Source organism: Sminthopsis crassicaudata, chromosome 2 (assembly GCF_048593235.1).
Source record: "Sminthopsis crassicaudata isolate SCR6 chromosome 2, ASM4859323v1, whole genome shotgun sequence".
In the NCBI taxonomy this organism is placed as follows: domain Eukaryota; kingdom Metazoa; phylum Chordata; class Mammalia; order Dasyuromorphia; family Dasyuridae; genus Sminthopsis; species Sminthopsis crassicaudata.
In genome coordinates, this window is record NC_133618.1 from 631,151,648 (window position 1) to 631,171,092 (window position 19,445).

Consider the following 19,445-nt stretch of genomic DNA (forward strand, 5'->3'; position numbering starts at 1 on the left):
GGAGGCCTCCGGGATCCCGGGCCTGGAAGGTGGCGTCGCGGGGCCGATTCCCCCCCCCCGTGCCTCAGTTTCCTCATTTGTAAAACCGGATCGCGCTCTTTGTGCTCCCCGCCTCTCGGGGGGCGTGAGAGGAAGCGCCTGCAACGCTCAACGGCTGAGGAAAAAGCGAGTGGTCGGGGAGTCACACTTACCCCTCCAAACCTCAGTCTTCGCATCTGTGAAATAGGCAGGGGGCCTGCTCCGGGTCCCCGCTGCTCTTCTTCTTAGTGTTGTTCTCCTCGTCGTTATACGTCAGAGGCCTCCCCAGCACGTGACGCGCCCTCCCCCCACCCACGCTCCGCTGTCCAGCCGGGCCGGGGCGCCCCCTCCCCCGCCGCCGCTGTGCCCGCGCCCATCCCCGGCCCTCCCCCCCCGCGCGCCCCCGAGCCCTCCCGGCGCGGCCCCGTGGAGGAGCGAGCTTGCGAGCGTGCCCGTGCCACGCGCGAAGTGGGCGGAGGGACGAGTGCCCCCGGGGGGAGGGGGGCGGGGGAGAGGGGAGCCCCGGGAGCCCGAGCCCGAGCCGCTGCTGGCTGGCGTCGTTGTCGGCGCCGCAGACCCGGGCGGGAGAAGCAGCACCCTGGCCAGCGTCCCCGGCTCCAGCATCCCCGGCAGCAGCAGCAGGTATGTCTGTCCCTTTAAGCCCGGCCGCAAAGCCCGGGCATCCCGGGCTTCCCCGCCCGCCCGGCCGGGCCCCTGGGCCGGGGGGAGCCGGGGGTGGGCGCGGAGCGTGCGGGGCAGAGGGGGCTCTGGGCGCTGACCTTCATCTCTGCGGGCCCGGGGGGGGGGGGCTGGCCGGGCTCGGGGGGAGGGGGCGCCGGCTGTCCGCGGGCACCTGCCTGCCTGCAGCTCGCGCCCGGGTCCGACTGCAGATGCTTCCCTTCCATCCTTTGCCACCCTGTGCCATCTTGCATTTATTAATAAAACATGCAAAGTAGAGTGGGGAGGGGGGGCTTTGGGAAACCCCACTGCGGTGCAGCCTCCGAGAGCGGGGCACCCCGGCGCGGAGGGGCTCGTGCGTGCCGTCCCCGGGGGCGGGGGGAACTTTCAGTCCCCCGGGGGGCCGGGGCTTGTGGTCTGCCCGGAGCCGGGCTCCCCGCGCCCGCTCCCCCTTCTTGCTGGAGAGGTGGGGAGAGCCCGGAACGCTCCGACCCGCTCGTGTGGGAGTGAAGGCTGGAGGGCTTCCCCTGGTCAGGCCGGAGTCAGTGCCAGGTGGAGGCGAAGACAAATGGCTCTCCCCGCGCTCCCATTTGTCAAGGAACCTTCGACCTAGAAAAATCGCTTTCCGTGGTGGCTCCGGAGAGGCCTTGAATAAAATCGGGGAGACTTTCGGGGGGGATAAACGCTCCGAAACTCATCGGAGGCTTTTGCATCCTGGCCATGACTAAGATTCCACCTGTTGGAAGTCCAAGCCCAGAGAGAGGCTGGCACCCGGCTCGTCCCTGCCCACCCTACAGGGACGGAGGGGATCCCCGGGACCTGCCCCGGGGACAGGGCCGGGCATTCTCCCGAAGGGAGCCCAGCCCTCGGAGGATCTCCTGGGGTAATGGCATTGAAGGTCCCCTTGCGCCGGATCCCAGTCTGTCAATGATGTCACAATCCCAGTGCTCTCGGAGGCCCTGGCTTCCTCATTTTCCTGATGCTACAAGCAACAGTTTGGAAGCTTTAGGAGGAGGAGGAAGATGTCAGCAAATGCTTTTCTTTTTTCTCCACCCCAATCCAGTTCTCTCTCCAGTTCTGTGGCTGCAAATGATGGGGAGGGAAATAGGCTGGGAAGCTTAGTGCAAACTCCCAGGGCTGCCGGGATTTTTAGACCGTTTTCTTGTAAGGTTTTCAGAGCACAGCTCATAATAGTGGCATTGAAGGGGAAAGGAACAGGGAAAAGATGAAGCGGAAGTTCCAGCCCTTGGGTTCAAATTCTGCTGCTCTCGCTCCCTTCTGACCTTGCTTCCAGCCCTTCCTTTCTCCAGACTGCAGTTTCTCATCTGTGGAAGGAGGAGGTCGGACCAGACGGCCTCCCAAGTCCCTTCCAGCCTGAAACCTCTCATCTTATTTTTCACTCTCTCCATGTAGGGGAAGCCTGAGACCTCAAAGGCCGTGCCAGGGGAGTGGAATTTCTGGCAGGTCCTGCAGAGATATAAAGCTCTGTGTGTATTCTCATCAAAGGGCAGCCAGAGAGCAGAGGGGTGGCTGGGATGGCGAGAGGCCTAGAGACCCTGCCCCAGCAGGACTGGGGCAAGAATTTGGGCACGTTTCAAATCCACAATTGCATCCTTTCCCTATTGACTTCAAACATATCCGAGTCTCGTTATTCTTATAAAAAAAAAAATCAAAACAAACAAAAAAAACATTTACTAGACCTTTCTATCTCCTCAAGTGGGCATCCCCTATCTCTTGTTCTTTTCTCAGGCAGACACCTTGAAAAAAGCCTCCCCACTCACTGCCTCTACTTCCTCTCCTTTCACTTCCCAAGTCTGGCGTCCAAACTTCTGGACTCAAATGATTATCTCCAAAATTACCAATTGGGAGACTAGAAGGTCAGTGGTCCCTTTGACAAGAACAGGAAGGTTTGGGAGAGTGGGGAGAAAGAGAATTTATTCCATTTTGGACGAGGTGATTTTAAGATGTCTCTGACCCTCCAACTTGAGATGGCCAAAAGCAAGTGGTGACATGAGACTGAGGCTTGGAGAGAGACCTCCCAGTCTTTTCTTAATCCTCATTTTTTCCCACCTAAGTGCTACATTTGACATTAACTGGGGCACCCCTCTCCTGGCTATTCTCTTGTCTGTGGGTTTCCATCACACCATTTTCCTGGTTTGTCTCTTACTTGCCCAACTGCTATTCCTTTTTAAAGTTCCCTTTCTTAGGTCATCATCCTGACCAAGGCCCCTAATATCTCAGAAAGATTTGGCCCTCAGCTCTCTGTCCTTCTCTCTTCACACACTCTCTTAGTTTCAACTATCCTTTCTGGACTACTAGATCTATGTGGTAAACCCCAGTCTCTCTCCAGATCTCATCCTCACATCACCCATTCAGCATTGCAATTCAGCAAAATCAACTCGTCCAAAAGAGAATCAATTCTTCTCTCCCAACTTCCCCAAACTTCATTATTCTCATGAAAGGAACCACCATCCTTCTATTCTCCCAATTTGTGGCCCCAGAATTGTCCTCGGCTCTTCCCTTTACTTCACCTCAGTTGGCGAATCTTGTCGTTTCTATCTTAACAACATTTTTCACACTCAGCTCCTCTCTACTCGCATCTTAGTTCAGGCTCTGATCACCTCTTGCTTGGATTATTGCAACATTCTCCCAAATTGGCCTTCCTGCCTCAAGCCTCTCTCCATTCCAGTCAATCTACCACACTGCTATCAAAATAATGTCAAGATCTGATGTTGTGATTTCTCTGCTTAATCAATTCCAATGGCTTTCTATCGCCTCCAGAGCAAAATATAAGCCCCTCTGTTTGGCTTTGGAAGCCCCACGTGATCTTGTCCAAAGCTTTCTTTTCAGTATCCCAGGGCATTATTGCCCCTCTTGTGCCCTGTGGTCCCCACCAGGCTGGTCTTTTCTTTGTTTCTCACATACAACAGTCATTTCCTATCTTCGTGCTTTTGCACTTGCTCTGCCACACGCCTGGAATGCCTTCCCTCCTTACTTCTGCCTCATAGAATTCCCTTTTCTTCCTTCTGGACACAGCTTGGGAACCATCTTCTTCATAAATCCTTTCCTGTCATCCCGTCTCCCGCAAATGCTAGTTACCTACCCCTCAATAGAGTTTTTATTTTATTATTTATAAACCCTTTATAAATTTAGTTTGTGCACAAAGCCATCCACAAAGAATCTTAACTAAGGTGAGCAGGGGTTGCAATTTGCCTTCATGGAGAGAGTACTCACCCTGACATAACCCAGTCCCTCAGGTCCTCATTTCATGAATGAAGAAACAGAGAATTAGTCAGGAGAAGTAACATAGTCACACAACTACAAAATGGTGGGGCTGAGATGCAAGATCTCAAGTCTAGAGCTAGAAGGGACCAATCCAGTGCCATCATTTTACAGATGGGGAAACTGAGGGTTGGGATGTTAAGTAGCCTTATGTAAGTTCATGTAAGATCCTTTAATATCTAGTCTAATATTGTCTTGTTCCTTAAATTTTCATTTAGTTTCACAACTTATTCACAAGTATCATTTCTACCACCACCTCCTGGAAAATTTAGCACCCAAGAGACCAGGGGCCTTGGCCCAAGACACATTCAGAAAATGTGAAATGCTCAAGGCAGCCTTTACTGGAAATGGAGCTATAAAATGGGTCAGCACAGGATCTGTGTTACCCCTCTGTGTTTTCATAAAATGGAGCATAAGCTATGCTTCAATTTAACTTCCTCCAACAAGTAATTAAGTCTGCCTGTTTCAGAGGTAATTTGATTCCCCTTGTCCCTAGTTAAGCATCCCAGATATGGGTAAGAAGGTGAGAGAGATGACGCCAAATGAATCATCCACTCCTTTCCCTTAACAGCTCCTCTCAACTCCCAGACCTCTTCTCTCCCTGTCCAGTCCTGGGGCTACACTTAAGTACCGAACTGCCTCTCCCAAGCTGGTATGTGCTGAAAACACTATCAAAGGAGGGAAAAAACAAATCCATATCACAGCCTCCAACCATAATGGAGTTTTTCCCAGGGACATGACAAGTCATTCATGTGCACCTTTATACTTGCCATATTCAGCTAGGAGAGGGAGGCGTTTGTATTTTTCTAAATGTCTTGCAATTTAGGTGTTGAGCTGTGCTCCTGGGCTTTTCTTCAGAGAATCACGGAATCTCAGCTGGAAGGGACCCAAGAGGTCACTGCCTCAAACCTCCTCCAGAACAGGAATCCCCTTGACACCATCCCTGTCAAAATGGTTATTCTGTATTTAAAGCCCCATGGCAACTGTGTGCTTCTGAACAGCTCTTGTTGTTTGTCCTTTGTCCTTCAAGACCATGGCATCAGGGAGGCGATGCCATGTCGTGCAGTGAATTGAACTGAAGTGAGGGAGGGCTGTGCAAAATCCCCAGCCTCATTCTCTCCTCTGGAGCCATTTGGGTCCTGTGGCAAGATATAGAGCAGGATGGCTGGAGATGGCCTGGATGCAGTGGGAGACATTGCCCTTTTTAAGCTGAGATCTTTAACAGGTCTCAGTTTGACTGAGGCAATGCCCAATGATTTAGGGAGGTAAGAAACCACAGAGTACTAGAAGACTGGAGTTCAAATCCAGCCTCAGATACTTACTAGCTAGATGACCCTGGGCACATCACTTCATCTCTGTTTGCCTCAGTTTCCTCGTTTGTAAAATTGAGATAATAAGAGAATCTACCTCACAGTGTTTATCAAATGAGAAAATTTGTGAAGTGCTTTTCACAATGTTGGCATATAGCAGGTGCTCTATTAATGCCTTTTCCTTTCACTTCCTAACCCTAACCCACCTTTCCAGCTTAATTATGCATTATTTATCAAGTGATTTTCTTACTCACCAAGATGTCCGACTTTTCATCTTCACACCTTTGTACAGGTTGTCCCCAAAACCTGCAATATACTCCTCCTTCACCTTTGCCTTAAATTCCCTAGTTTTCTTAAAGATTCAGTCTCTCTGAACTTTTCCAGATAGTCCCAGCTATCAGCATCTTTCCTCTTTAAAATCACTTTGCATTTATTTTTAAAACTGTATTTTGTATATAACTATATTCACACATGTCTCTCTCAATAGAACGTAAGCTTGTCCAGGGCAGAAATTTTTATATTTCCAGTGCCTAATATGGTGAGTGGCACACAGCAGATCCTTCCTTAATTCTTATTGCTCTAATCAAACACATCCGGTCATGGCAGCCCATTCGACTTTTGTAGTTAAGTGAAGAAACTTTTATTAAGCCCTTACTGTGTTTCAAGCATTGGGTTAAGTACAGGGGATACAGATACATGACGGGGGAGACATTTCCTATCCTTGAGGAGCTACCATTCTTATGGACAAAAATAAGACTAAAAGGGAGCTGAAAACCTGGAGGTAGGAGTGGGAAGAAGGTATCTGGCAATTCAGGAAAATTTCTTAATGCTAAGTATTGAAATCTGCCTTTCTACATCCTTCAGCTCATTCTTGTTCATGGTTGAGTACTAGTGGGCAAATTAAAATCGCTCTAAACCCTCTTCCCCCACATTGCCTTCACCTCCTTTCTTGGTTTTCCCTTTTCTAGACTAATAGTTACAATTCTTTGATCTTCGTGTGGCCAAGTGCTTAATTTAGAGCTTGGTACTGATAAATGCTAGTTGATTGAATGACCTGACAATGGTGGAATAGCTATCTGTTTACATGCTGTGTCCTCTAGTAGAATGTAAACTCTTTGAGGACAAGAACCGTTTTCCTTTTTTCCTTTTTTTTCTTCTATTCTTGACACTTAGCACAATGCCATGCATATAGTAAGTGGTTAATAGATGCTTGTTGGATTGGTTTGCTATTATCAACCTTCCCCTCTGTTACGAGCACCATAATTCTGTTCATGTAATCTAATATTGGAATGACCTTCATGTCACACTACTGATGCATTTTGAACTTGGAATCCACTTAAAACCCAGGTCGTTTTCACATTTATTATTGCCTAACCAAGTTTCCTATGTCATCTACTTGTGCAATTGATACTTTGAACCCAAAAGCAGTTCTTTATATTTAATGAAGGTGACGGTTGAGATTTTTAGTTTTACTTGAACTAATGGAATTACAAAAGACATAACAATGTAATTACAAAATAACAAAAGTCACTTCAATGTATTCGATTAATCAATAGTTAAAAAGAGAGAGACATAAGGGATTTTCTTACAATCCTATCATAATATATGAATCATTCAGTAATTAACTTGAGAGAATGATAAGATTTTGGCCATTGGATGAAAACAGATGGTGATACACAGGAAACATAAAATGCCGTAATTTGTGTCAAGTACTTTGCAAGCTTTAAAAGCACCATATGAATGCTGGTTGTTATTGTTGTCTGAAAGAATCAGACACAACTCTGGACCTATATAATTAAAACAACAATAAATGCAAGGGTAGACCAGTCTTTAGTATTCCGGTGTTTAGGATTCCAGAATTGGAGCCAGGTCCTTGAGAAGGAAATACTCTTAGGAAAAAGACAAAAGTTTCTCATTTCTTCTTCCCTCCCCCCTTCCCCACCTCCCTATTCTCTCTTGATCATATTTGTTAGATTAAACTAATAGCCGGCAATGCATCCAACTGGGATCAGAGACTGGACTGGCTGTGATACAATCAGGGCAAACAGATGTGAAAAGACAGTGTCTTGAGGAAGGAGGCACCTTCAAGGAGTGTGATTCCGACTCACACCAGAGAAAAAATGCCAGCTCTAGACTCAAGGATTTTACGGGAGTTGAGAATTACCCTTTTGCTATTTGTGTATTCTCCATATATGCCTTATTATCTAAGTACTTCTTATGGGCCCACGTATATTTATGGGAGAGTAGGAGAATGTGCCCCCTGGCTTTTGAGGGGAATATTTTGTACCAATTGTTCTTACTATGTTGTCTTTATAATTGCATTTGCTAATAGTTAATGAGAAGTATACTGGATTCTTGCATCAAAAACACAGTCCCAGGTGGTTCAGGACAATTCCAATAGACTTGTGATGGAGAGAGCCATCTGTACCCGGGGAGAGGACTGTGGGAACTGAATGTGGATCACAACATAGCATTTTCAATCTTTTTGTTGTTGTTTGCTTGTATTTTGTTTTCTTTCTCATTTTTTTCCTTTTGCAACATGATAATTGTAGAAATATGTATAGAAAGATTGCACCTGTTTAACATATATTGGGTTGTTTGCTATTTAGGGGAGAGAGTTGGGAGAGAATAGAGGGAGAAAAATTTGGAACACAAGATTTTCCAAGGATGAATGTTGAAAATTATCTGGGCATTTAAAAAAAAATAAACAACTGTAATAATAATATAAAAAATACAGTCCTTTAGGGTTATACCTAGAACTCAGAGTAAAGCATAGCCAAGCAAGTCTGGGGGCCCCAGATCACAAGGACAAATATGAATCTAGGGAGCAGTCCCAAGTTGATGCTAAAACTCAATTAAATTCCATCTTGTGAGATCCATCTCATCATTCTAGCCTCTTAGGATCTTTTTGGAGCATGACTCTGTCATCCAGAGTGTTAGCTTTATCTCCCAGAATTATGTCATCCACAGATTTGATAAGTGTGCCTTAATCCAAGTCAGTGATAAAAATGGGGAACAGAATAGGGTCCAGTAGAAATCTACCTGCAAATTGATATTGATGCATTCGTGACCATTCCTTGGATCCAGTCATTCACACTAGTTCCAAATCCATCAGAACTTGCCATCACCCAGGGCACATTTTATCCATCAGATATCTTGCTGCAGCCTATCTCTGCTTGCAAATAGCAACTCCTGACCCGGTGTTCTCTTTATCAGACCATGTAGGGAATAGGAATCAGCAAATATGTAGAAGATGGTGCTTGAACTAAACCTCGAAGGAAAATAGAGACTCTAAGAGGAGGATGTGATTACCAAGATACAGAGCTAAAAGACAAGAATGTTCTGGATGAGGATCATCAAGAAGGGCCACTTGCAGGGACTATGGTAGAGTGAATAAAGGGAAAGAATATATATTATACATAATTAATTATAATTATATAACATATATATTATAATACATATAATATAATATAAAAGGTAGGAGGGAGGCAGATCATGAAGAACTTCAAACGCCAAAGGGAAAAGTTTGTCTTGATTCTAGGGGCCATAGGGAGACACTGCAGGTTATTGAGTAGGGGAGAAAGTCACGTGATAAAATTCATGACTTTTCAATTTGGCAGGCCAGAGTACGTAAAGACTGGAGACAGGGACACCAATTAGGAGACTATTGCAACAGTCCACAGGAGACTTTACAGCTCTGAAGTATTAAGCATCACTTTCTGGTGCTGTCTTGGCTGGTCCTGTAGACAGAAAAGCTATTTGTACAGCAATTTTAAGTCACTTAAACCAATCTTGGGATGTCTGGAAAGAGTGCATTCCTTAACCAGTCTGGACAGGCTGAGATGAATTCTTTTCTCCTCTGTGGCTTCTCCCCCCCCCTTTCTCATTCTGTTGTCAGCTGAACTCTAGTTAGAAAATTTATACTATTAGGAATGGTGTAAGAAGTCCTCAGTCCTAAAAAGCCATCCATCTCCCTCCCAATCCACCCAGCCACAGCTTCCCCTTGCCTCTTCCCCTTACCAGCCAAACTCCTTGGAAATTGTCTACACTTAGCTCGCTGTGCATTTTTTTTTCTGCCATCCCGGCGTCTTGACTTCGACCTTCCCACTTTCCTGTAGCTGCTTCCTTCAACTAGTCCATCAACAAGCATTTATCAAGTCCCCTCATGTGCTTGGCCCTATACAACGTGTGGGAATACCGACACAAATGAAATAGTCTCCATTCTCAAGGAACTACATCTTTCCAAGATCATAGTGACGTCCTCATCACCAAATGCAAAGGGATTTCTTTTTCTCCTCATTTTTATTTTCCTTGATTTCTCTGCAGTTTTGGGCACTCCTTTTGCATCAAGGCTTCTTGCCACAACCACATAATCTTGGTTTTCCTTCTATCTTTTTTTCTGATGTTTTCTCTGTCTCCTTTCTCATTTTTTTGACTAGGGTCCCTTTCTGAATCAGAGATTATATTTTATGTGGTCCTTTTCAATCCCTTGTTCTTCAAAGTTCCACCCCCACTTTTTCTCCATTCAGGTTCTCCTCTTATCTGGGTGACTGCTTCATAGTCACTTTGCTGGATCTTCATCCATGTCCTGCCCAATAACCATGAGTGTACCCCCAAAGATCTGTCATGGATAATATTCTTCTTTTCTCCCTTCCTATTACCTCATTTGGTGATCTCATCACCTCAATGCAAATGATTCCCACATTATTTTATTCAACCCTAACCTCTCTCCTGAACTCATCTCATCAACTTCTCCAATTCATGCTCCATTCAGCTGCCAAAATGATTTCTCCAAAGTTACAAATAATCATCATGTCTTGCACATTTTCTATTACTACTCATTGTACTTTTGTGCCTCCTTCTTGCCTTCAGGACAAAAATGTTTGGCATTTTGAATCCTTCCCAGTCTTGCCCATTTAAACCTTCTTACACTTTATTCCCTTCCACTTTATCTAAGACAAAACCAGCAGCCAAGTGTGGCCCAAATTGGGAAACATTTAACAAAATGAATGAAACCTAATATTTTAATAAATTATATATTATTGTTTATATATATACATATATATAAATACATGTATAAATAATATATAAATTATAAATAATAAAATAAAACAAATAATAATTTGTGGTTTTCTACATCAATAACCACCCAAAGGATACAGTCTCTATCTTTCCCTCTCTGTGTGTCTCTCTCTGTCTCTTTCTCTCTGGTTCTATCTGTCTCTGTGGGTGTGTGTGTGTTTCAAGTTGAGTTTGACACCACTGCTCCACAATCTCGCAGCACTGATCTTGCTCTTCCAGTTCACAGACTCCAGCTTCCTGCCTTTTCCCTGGCAGCCCCCCATGTTTGGAACGCTTTCCCCATTTTCACCTATTGGTGTTCCTCCCTCAGCTCAAATCCCACCTTCTTCCAAAGGCCTTTCTCAATGGCCTCTATTGCTGATGCAATGTCTCATCTATTCCACATAGTTCTTATGTGTTCATGGTTATTGGGATGCTGTCTCCCTCATTAGACCGTGAAACTCATTCAATCATGTTTTGTGCTTAGGTACACAAGGTACACAGGAAATGCTAAATAAATGCTTGTTGACCGACTCACTGATTTTCTATACGGCACTAGTCCTTGCTGTTACTATCACCTGTACAAAAATAACTCCCAGATTTATATCTTCTCTTTTGACCTCTCTCACAAGCTCCTGACGTGAGATACCAATAATAACCGTGATGACGGTAACTGACAGTTATGTCATACTTTGAGGCTGACAAAGGGCTCTGTAGCCATTATTTCATCTTATCTTCACAACAGTCCTGAGATTCAGGCACTACAGGTAATCCTTATCCTCAACTTCATCTTCATCCCCATTATCATCCTGACTCTGTGGTTTAGGAGAAAAACTCAGACAGTTTCAGTAATTTGCCCATGGTCACTTGATGACCGCTAGATGCAGGTTTTGAATTCACATCCCTCCTGAAGCCATGGCCAGTATTTCCTCCCCAAATATACCAATTTAGTTTCCAGCTGCTTCAAGGGCACCTCAATGTGGATGTTCCACCAGCTCAAGAGACTTTATTCTCTTTTCCCTAAAAGAGATGTCACTCTCTCTGCCAGTAGCCATGGCATTCACCTTCTCTCATGATTAAAACTAGAGTACTATTACCTTAGACCCTCCCTCCCTCTGTGGGTCTGTGTCTGTCTATCTGTGTCTGTGTCTATGTCTCTGTATGTCTCTGTCTTTGTGTTTGTCTCTGTCTCCCCCTTTCTCTGTCTCTTTCTCTATGCCTCTCTGTTTGTCTCTCTGTTTTTGTGTGTCTGTCTCTGTCTCTCTTGTCCCCTTCTCTTTGTTCTCACTAGCTAGTCTGGAACTTTGTCTCTCTATGTCTCTGTTTCTCTGTCTATCTGTCTCTCTGTCTCTCTATCTCTCTCTGTCTTTGTCTCTGTCTCTCTGTCTCTCTCTGTCTCTCTGTCTCTCTGTCTCTCTCTCTCTCTCTCTCTGTCTCTGTTTCTGTCTTTCTCTGTCTCTCTCTCTCTCTCCCCTTCCCTCCTTTCTTCTCTCCCTCTCTCTCTCTCTCTCTCTCTCTCTCTCTCTCTCTCTCTCTCTCTCTCTCTCTCTCTCTCTCTCTCTCTCTCTCTCCTTTTTGGGTCTCCTCCTCTTAATTCCCACAGTTCATCTGGAACTTTGTTGCTACCAGGCTGAACTATTACAACAGACTCCCCCAAATACCTTTCCAGTGCTGTCTCTCCCTCCATCCCCCATCTCTAATCTGCCTTCCACCCTCTGGCAAACCAGTTTTCTTCATGCATAGATTGCTCCTCTCACTCCCCTCACCCAAACTTTTTAGGGCCCCCTTCATATCTGGCCAACCCAGAGGTCCCGGCCCTGTTCCTCACTGAGAACTTTCCTCCATCTATTGCCATCTGCTTTTCATACAGCTCCCTCACACAGAGTTATTGATCCAGCCCTGGAAGGGAGTTCTGAGACCACAGGGACCATCAAGGTCAAAGTCACCCTTTCACTGACAAGACTGAGGGAGGGAAAGGGACTTGCCCATGGTCACACAAGCGTTATATATCAGAGGTGGAATTTAAACCCCAAACTCCTGGCTCTAAAGCCATGGTTTTTTTTTCCAATGAAACACAAGCCATCTACAAATACTCTATTAGCCAAACCTGGCATACCTCCTACCTCCATACATTCTTTTAGGGTGTTTCTTGTGTTTAGAATGCCCTATTCCCAAGCACTTTTCTGTTTGTTCTTTAAAACACAATTCAAATACCCCCTCCTCCAAGAAGTCCTTCCTGATCTTCTATTTGGCAATGAGTTTCTCCCTTCAATGCACTGTGCTCATGTCTCTCTAAGGAACTTCCTGGGTATGATTATGGACTGGAGTGATTGTATATGTGTATATGTGTCCCGTTCTTCTCCACTGGATACTTAGTGAAGGATCCTAGTTCTGGGACGCTATTCATGGGAAGCAGAGGGATCTGTACTATCTCAATTTGGCAGATGGAGACGAACTTAGCCAAATTTGAAGAGGGTCATCAGATCACAGGTCAAGAGCTGGAAAGGAACTCGGAGGTCATGTAATCCAACCTACCCATTGTGCAGATGAGGAAATGGAGGCCTGGGATTGGGAAGTAACTTGGAAGTTGAATTGGGGTAGAGGGCAAGGTTTGAATCCAGATCCTTGACTGTAGAACCTAGACTCTTTCTGCTGAATTATTCAGCAATAGGCTAGCATAAGGATGTTGAATTTTTTGGCTGCAGCTGACTTTTGAGCACACACTGAGTCACAAAATCATGCAGTTAGTGGAAGGAGTGCCACACACAAAATCAAAGGTCATTACAGTGGTGAAATTTCAATCTTATCTGCCTGAAAGACTGTAAGCTCTGGGAGGGCAAGGATTATGTAATATTTCAAATTTGTAGTTGCCCCCAGTCCAGAGCTCTACACACAGTGTTTAAAAAAACAGGAACAAATAGTTGAATTTTAATTCTTTTGAAGCAGAGTAGGCTTCTGCCTTTATTTCTAGAGAGAGGATGGATATTTGCATCAATAATGCTAATTTCTGTAATTGGGAAAATCATGACCTTGGATCAAATCTGACAGATGGTGCAATCCATTCCCCTCTTTCTGCACAAGACAGAGTATGAGTCCTGAAGTCATAAAGATCTGAGTTTGAATTTATTCTCACTAGTTTGTGACTCTGAGCAAGTCATTTAACCTCTGTCTGACTCAGTTTCTTCATCTGTAAAATAAGGATATTAGCGCCTCCTCCTAGAATGTTGTAGGATCAAATGAGATAATAATTGTAAAACACTTAATATAGTACCTGACATATAGTAGACTCTATTTAAATGTTAGCCATTATTTCAGGTAAGATTTTTTTCCAACTCATCTCAGACAGATGGATGGTCATTGATGTTCTCAAACACCACCATAGGAGAATCCAATAACTCCTGTCCATCATCTCACCAGGAAGGAAGATAAGAGAACACCTCTGGAAGTTCTCAATAGTGTCTGGCAGTTGGTTCAGGCGCCACACCATTAATCCTGATGTGTTACGTCTTTTAGATGAGAATAATTCAATGCTGGTATCTTTATTCTATGATAGTTGGCAACAGAGTTCAATTCGGTGCCAAGAACACTTATAAAGTAGCTTTCATAGAAGTCAATCACCCTTTCCATTACTGTTTGAGAAGTGGTCAGCATTAAATATTCACAGGCAGAGGTACAGCCCTAGGATGACTGAAGTTGGCTCTTTTCATCAAAATGGCCCCAGACTCCCAACCACATTCCATTTATCTGCTATTTTCAGAAAGTAATTTTTGGTCCAGAGCAAACTAGGATCAGGGAATAGAGTGATTATCATGATTCTTAACTTTGGGACACTAAGAGATATAACCAGTGTGTATCCGAAGGTAGACTTGAATCCAGCACTAACTGACTCCAAAGACAATTCTTTAGCCATCATGACATATTAACTCTCTTTACTAACTTGTTTGTTGTTCTTCAGAAGAAGAATGACCACTTTCTAAAACTGCCTTAGGTTTTTATTGGAAATTGAACCAAAAAATGGGGAAAGAATTGGGGAAAACCCTGGCCCCAAGATCTCATTAAAGCAAAGTACTTCCAGAACTATTTTTGGCCTTGCAATAGCCTCCCCTTTCTGGAATAAGTCTGAGTTCTGAGATCTGACAGCTCATAAGCCTATTTCCAGTATCCAAACCCAGTCCTACACAAGTTTTCTGCAGGTGTCCCAACTTGGTCAAAGGTTATCACCTCTCTGCCCTCCTTTCTTTTATTCTCTATCCCTGTCCCTCTCTCTCTCTCTCTGACTCTTTCTCTCTCCCCTACCTCTTTCTGTCTCTGTCTCTGTCTCCCTTTCTCTTGGTCTCTTTCTCTGTCTCTGTGTATCTCTCTGAATCTGTTTGTCTCTGTCTCTCCATCTCTCTCCTTTTCTTTCTCTTTTTTTTTGTTTTTTTGTTTGTCTCTCTCTTTCTTTATTTGTCTCTTTCTGTCTGTCACACACACACACACACACGTTTCTGCTTTTATTCAGAACTTATCAAATATTAGCATGCATCAAAATTTCCACATACAAAAAAAACAGAAAAAGAGGACTGTATGTGAAACCACCATTCTCTATTATGTACAAAATAGTATTTTAAAAGTAGATATTAAATTTAATATGAATTAAATAAATTTAGGAATATATTCTTTCCAAATTTCTTTCTGCTCCCTCTTGCCCATTTAAAAACATTTCTTTGGTGTTATTTATCTTTTTTTTTTGCATCACTATTACTACCCAAAGGGGCATCTAGGTGGTTCAATAGAAAGAGCACCATGCCTGAAGTCAGGAAGACCTGAATTCAAATCCAACCTCAGACACTTATTAGCTGCATGTCCCTGGGCAAATCACTTAACTCTGCCTCAGTTTCCTCATCTGTACTATGAGTTGAAGAAGGAAATAGCCGACCACTCTAGCATCTTTGCCAAGAAAACTCCAAAAGTAATTATGAAGAATTAGATGTGACTTAAAATGACTAAACATAAATTACTTCCATATATTAAAGGCCTCCTTTCTAACATATCAGTATAGACAAGAAGAAAAGAAAAGAATTTCAGTGAACAGGCTGATTTCAGAAAAGTCTAGAAAGACTTACATGAACTGATGCTGAGTAAAGTGAGTAGAATCAGGAAAATATTGTACACTGAAACAGCAAGTATGATGATCAACTATTGTAGACTTAATTCTTTTCAACAACAGGGACATTCAAGACAATTTCAAAAGACTTTGTATGGAAAATGCTATTCCCATCCAGAGAAAGAACTGTGGAAACTAAATGTAGTTCAAAGCATACTATTTACACCTTTTTGTGGTTGTTTTCTTATAATTACCCCTTTTGTTCTGATTTTTCTTTCCCAACATGATTCATATGGAGGAAGAAAAAATTGAAACTCAAAATCTTAGAAAATGAATGCTGAAAACCATCTTGTAATTGGAAAAATAAAATACTATTAAAATAAAAAAAGTTAAAGTTTGAACCACATAAACTTTCTCTTAACCATGTGTTCATGTTGGTCAATTCTCCTCTACTAGTTCTTTCTCCCCCACTAGATCCTAAGGTCTTTGAGGGTAGAGGCAGTATCCTCATAGGGTTGTTATTAGAAGAACTCTTTGTAGGGACTGGATCTGTGATGTTGTTGTAGCAGGAAACTTCTGGATGAAGTAATGTAAGTCAACACCTTCATTATACTTGTAATTTCAGAGAATTGTTTAGAATATGCTAAGGGGTGGAGTGATTGGCCAGTATGGTCCAGAAGTGCTAAATAAACTTGTCTTCGCTGCCAGCCTTTTTATTCACCATGCTAAGTTGCCTCACCTGGCAAACAAAGTTCTATATAACTGTGAAGGTGTTTGTTTTATTTTGATTTTTTCTTTCATATTCTCTCCTTTCATAGCTACAGTCGAATACATTAATAAACACTTAGAAGGGCCTTGTGGAATACTAGTCCAGAGTGAGGATTTTATTCTTTTTCTTTTTTAGAATAGGTTATTCAGTAGTACAGTAAAGTGTCTGGTTTCCCATTTAAAAGAAAGAAAAGAAAAGAAAAAACAATGTCCACATTGAATATGTCTAATCCATTACTTCTCATTCTGGACCCAAGTCCATCCCATCTCTGTTAGGAGCTGGACAGCAGGTTTTATCATTGATCTTTGGAATTGTGGTTAGTTTAGTTTCTCAAGGATTTGTTGATTGGTAGTTTTAATCGTGTCTGACTCTGAAGCCAGATTTGAATTCAGGAAGACGTCTTCTTGATTTCCAGCTCAGTGCTCTGTCCATTGTGCTACCTCATTTCCCTTTACAGTATGATGGTCATAGAAAGTGTTCTTTGGGTTCTGTTCACCTCAATCTGCATCAAGTTCATACAAATCTTGCCAAGTTTTTCTGAGGCTACTTCTTTCATCATTTCTTATTGTAAAATAGGTCAACAAGCTTTTATTAACCACTTACTATGTATCAAGTATGTATCAAGTTACAAAGAATTGGATACACTGAAAAGATTAAACAACAACAACAAAGTATCAGGCATTATATTTAGGGCTAGGGACACGAACAAAAGCAAGACAACTTTTCCTTCACACTTTAATGGGAGTAAGCATTTATATAGCCTACTGTAGTGAGGCATTGGGCAAAGCTCTTTAAAAACATCTAATTTGATTTCTTCCAGTTACCCAGCAAGAAAATTGCTATTGTGATTGTTTTTGAAATTTTGTGATAAAGGAAACTGAGGCAAAGGTTAAGTGACTTGAAGTGTTTGAGGCTACATTTGAACTTAGATCTTCCTGACTCTGAGCCCAACACCCATTGTAGTATCAGATGTCTTAACTGGGGGAGACAACAGGCAAACAACTGAGATACAAGCATTTTATTTTGAAATAAGAGATAATCTTTATAAAGGGAAGGTATTGCCATTAGTGGAGACTTTGGTATACCATGATTTGTTCAGCCATGTCCCAATTCTTAGACTTCTCCTTTCTTTCCAGTTCTTTGCTTCAGTGCTGATCTAAGTATTTTTGTACAATGGGGTCCATTTCCCCTCTCTTTGATCTCTTTGGAATGGATCCCTAGTAATAATATGTGCCTGGTGGTCTCTCCTCCCTTCCTGCTGCTGGATGCCTACAGGTCAGGTCCACATTTCCTCTCTCCTTCTGCCAGGGCCTCTCAATCTCTCCTGTACTTCCAGCCCATCCATACACAAGTCAGTATTAATTTTCTTAAGGCCAAGCTCTGATTAAATAATTTCCTGTTCAAGGGAAAGGAAAACATGTATATAGAGAAAAATCGGGTAAAGTAAATTGAGGAGAGGGAAAAAAAATAGCAGTTGAGGGATTCAGAGAAGGTCTCTTGATGGAGACCTGGGAAATAAGCCTTAAGAGAAGAAAAGGATACTGAAAGATGATTTCAAAACCCTTGCTCCCTGAATAAAGTCTAAACTCTTCAGTTCAACATTCAAGGCCTTCCATGGCCCAACTCTAATACAACTCTCCAAAATATTTGATGCTCCAGACAAAGGGGCCACTCACCAATTGTCAGATTCATCTTGTGTTACTACCTTATGCCTCCCCCACCTCCATCTGCCAAACCTGCCACGTCAGGACCTGCCTCAATGACAGCAAGAAGCTTTCCCTTTCATCCCCTTCCATGAACCGCCCCCCCACTCCCAAGAAAAACTGTTTCTTTAAGAATTTCCTAACTCATTGTCTGGAGTACTCTTGTGTGCTTAATCACATCCTATTGTGTATTATAATTCTTTTTGCACCTGTCTTCTCGATCCTGCTACATCTCAAACCCCTCCAGGATAGGTAATGTCTTCTTTGTTTTTGTGTCTCGGTGCCCTGGAGTGCTTTTAGGCATTTATGAAGCACCTACTGGGTATCGACACTCACTGGGCTCAGAAGCTACAAAGACAAGGATGAAATGATGTGTTCTCTAGAAGACTGCAATTAATTGAGTATTGTAGAACATGTCCCCAGCACTTACTTGGGGCTTAATAAATGCTTGTTGATTTGATTTAGGTCTAAAGTCACGGAATCCGGATTCAAATCCTTCCTCTATCACTCATTCTCTATGTAATGAGTTCTTTAACCTCTCTGGGCCTCAGTTTCTTTAACTGTAAAATGAAAGGGATGGAGTAGATGAATAGAATAGGAGAGAGGAATGTTCATGAATGTTCCTTCTAGCCCCAAGTCTGTGATCCTAATCAAAGGAAGTAACATAGATAGAAAAAAAAAATACATAATATAAGTAACTTTTGAAGATATGCCTTTGGCACTTGGGGTGATCAGTCAAGGTCTCTTATAGGACCTTGAGCCTTCAAAGGTGTTAAGGGTTCTAAGAGGGGAAGGGGAGGAGGAAGAAGAGCACTTGAGGCTGGAGGAATTGAAAATGGAAAGGTACAAGGGCTTTCCACATATTATTGCTTTTCACTCATTTCAGTTATATCCCATTCTTTGTGACCCCATTTGGGATTTATTTGGCAAAAATACTAAAGTAGCTTGCCATTTCCTTCTCCACTGGCAAACAGAAGTTAATTGACTTGCCTAAGATCATACACCAAGGAAATTTCTGAGGCTGGATTTGAATTCCGATCTTCCTGACTTTCTGAAAGCCCGACACTTTCTCCACTGCACCACCTTGCTGCCCCTTTCCATATGAGGTACCTAATAAATGAATGACTGGAGCGAAATTTCCCCCAGTACACCACTTAGATTTTTGGCCTCATGTTCCATTTATAATCAATAAATAATATTTAATCACCCTTCTTTGTGTTACTTTTTCATGGAAAAAATATAAATCTATTAACCTTAACATGCCTTAATTCAATATGGTCAAACCTTGAGCAATTTCTTCATTAATTGCTAAAACGTATTGTCTTACTCATTAGATCTGATGCAACTGACAGCTGTCTTCTTTTAAAAAACATTTTAGATGACCTTATGTGCATGTATAGGAAAGCTGGGAAATCTCTTCTTTCTTTCCCTTCCCAGCTTCTCCAAGAAATAGTCGATATCTGGGCTTCTATTTCTTTTCTTCTCCTCGTTCCTTTAAGTTCTACAGTCTGGCTTGAGTCCTCTCCACACTGCTGAAA

The 19,445-nt window shown here is 43.0% G+C and overlaps 1 protein-coding gene across 2 annotated transcripts in view; it reads left to right on the top strand.

Annotated features, from left to right (window-relative positions):
- The first annotated feature begins 509 nt into the window (after positions 1 to 509).
- The window catches only part of TMEM266 (transmembrane protein 266), a 141,632-nt gene continuing 122,696 nt past the window's right edge, over positions 510 to 19,445 (top strand). The window contains exon 1 of one of the 2 annotated variants that reach the window (XM_074285268.1): positions 510 to 660. The gene's annotated coding sequence lies outside the window, so the exon portion shown is untranslated. The remainder of the gene's footprint in view (positions 661 to 19,445) is intronic. The other variant, XM_074285269.1, reaches the window with a different exon arrangement.